Source organism: Engraulis encrasicolus, chromosome 9 (genome assembly GCF_034702125.1).
Source record: "Engraulis encrasicolus isolate BLACKSEA-1 chromosome 9, IST_EnEncr_1.0, whole genome shotgun sequence".
In the NCBI taxonomy this organism is placed as follows: Eukaryota; Metazoa; Chordata; class Actinopteri; order Clupeiformes; family Engraulidae; genus Engraulis; species Engraulis encrasicolus.
Window position 1 is genome coordinate 8,769,810 of NC_085865.1, and position 2,500 is coordinate 8,772,309.

At 47.7% G+C, this 2,500-nt stretch overlaps 1 protein-coding gene across 5 annotated transcripts in view; it reads left to right on the forward strand.

Moving 5' to 3' along the window:
- pard3aa (par-3 family cell polarity regulator alpha, a) overlaps positions 1-2,500 on the forward strand; it is a 657,729-nt gene that overhangs the window by 427,769 nt on the left and 227,460 nt on the right. The gene's annotated exons all lie outside the window — the stretch shown is intronic.

The following is a 2,500-nucleotide window of genomic DNA, read 5'->3' on the forward strand; positions in this document are numbered from 1 at the left end:
AGAATTTGCAGAATGAAACATAAGGAGGAAGTGTTTTGTCATTAACACATTACCCCCCATGTTGCACTGATGGGTGTGTGTGTGTGTGTGTGTGTGCGTGCGTGCGTGCGTGCGTGCGTGCGTGCGTGCGTGCGTGCGTGCGTGCGTGCGTGCACTTAGCGCCCTAGGCATGCGTTGGACACAACACGGGTCCTAAAGTCCATTAAATTCCTTTCTCCCAACGCACGCACACACACACAGAGACACCCCTAGACACACACAGAGACACTCACAGACAGCCAAACACTGACACACACACACACACCCCTAAAAACAGACATGCACACACACACACACACACACACCTTAACACCCACAGAGAGTTAGCACTCACGGTTAGCACTCACAGTCATCCTGTTCAACCTTGGCACTCTGGTCTATCTTTGTCAACAGTTGAGTGCTGCTGAGGAGCGATGGGTCAGAAGAGCCATGACAGAGACAGACACAACGTTTCTGCTGCTAACTTTTCCCCCTCCCTAACCTTTTGCCAGCATTTACAAAGTTGTTGTCCTTTCCTATAAGTTTTATCTCCCGTTTGCACACTCCTCCCCTCTCTTCTCCTCTCCCTCCCCTCTTCTCTCCTCTCCTCCCTCTCCTCTCCTCTCCTCTCCTCTCCTCTCCCATCCTCTCCTCTCCCCTCCTCTCCTCTGCTGCTAACTTTTCCCCCTCCCTAACCTTTTGCCAGCATTTACAAAGTTGTTGTCCTTTCCTATTAGTTTCATCTCCTGTTTGCACACTCTTCATCGACTCTATATATCCCTTGTCATATATACACGTACATATACTATATATTGTAATACACCTTATTCTCTCTTTTTGATGACTGGAACTTAAACCATATCCCACTATATTAAAATCGAACTCAGTAGAAGCTACTGTAAGTGATATGACGGAGCATGAAATAAGTGCATTTTTATTGGCGAGATGCTGCCAATGATAGCTGTGTCCTGTGAAATATATATATATATGTATATATATATATATATATATATTTTTTTTTTTTTCAGCTCTTCGCAGCAAAAGTTGTCTCTGTGTTATTATTGTTATCATTTGCAGTGGCTTTGCTTAACAGTCACAGATACATTTCACACTGTATACAACTTCATCACACCTGCCTGGTGTGTTCGTGTGTGTGTGCGTGCGCTCGTGCGTGCGTGCGAGATTGGGGCTCTGCGATGCGACAGGTGTTGACAGTTTAATTTCCTGCTGGGATTTTCTGTGAGCGGTATGAGGATGACTTTGGCGATAATAGCAGTTGGCCAATAATAACACACTGAGCGGTTTTGGGGCAGCAAGACTCTTTTATATATATATATACACACACACACACACACACACACACACACACACACACACACACACACACACACACAGACAGACAGTAGCTGCAGGGGCCGCTGACAGCTTTGACCAGGCCCGGGACAAAATCATCTGCAATGGGCCCCCCCTCTCAAAATGTACAATGTAATGCAGGGGTTCCCAACCTTTGCCCACTCGAAATTGTCACAAATGTTCGGGGCCCACCTCTGACCCGATTACGGATAAAACTCACATAAATCAGCAGCAACACACACCAAGATGTGAGTATAGTTTTTTTAGAATATTATTTCCAGGCCCACTTGGTATACCTTCAGGGCCCACCAGTGGGCCCCGGCCCATAGGTTGGAAATCATTGATGTAATGGGGTCAAAATTCTGGGCCCGGGCCAACTGACACCCACCCCCACCCCTATCAGCTTCCCTGAGTAGCTGTCCTGTCCTGTACTGTCCTGCCCGCCGTCCTCTCCTGACTGCACACCACCCCACCCCACCCCAGCTCAGCTTAAGTCTGCTCCCTCCAGCACTAATAGCCCTTTACCCTTCAAGCCTCCGCACCTGATATCTGATACAGCGCTCCCATTACCGATAGATGCCCTTGCAAAGTCCTGAACCACCTTTTACTGACGTGTCTCTATCGTACCGTACCGTATACCTATCGTGTACTTACTGAACGTTCGTAACAGGGGTGGAACTTTTATTTATTTTTTCCCACCAGTCACTGTGGCAGGTAGATTTTAAAATCTACCCTGTCACTAGCCATTTTTACCAGTAAAAGTGACTGGTGGGTTGAAAAATGTACCAGTCACCAGTGAAATTTACCCGTCATTGGCAGGTGGACGGGTGCTTGTTTCCATCCCTAGTACGTGCGTACCTACCTGTTGGGGGTGGTGGTGGGGTGGCACACTGCGGCAACAAGAATTGACGAAGTAAAAGACATCACTCTTCACGTGGTATTGGTTATTTATTCACACACACACAATAAATAGGTGGTTAAAATGTGTAAAATCTGTAGTGTCAAGTTTCTATTCACCATAAGAATGGGAGGGACCCGGGGGTGCTGTGGCGCAGTGCGCTGAGCCCCCCACATTTGGGCTTGCATGCCCATGGGGACCCCGGTTCGAGTCTGGCCAGTGTCATTTCCC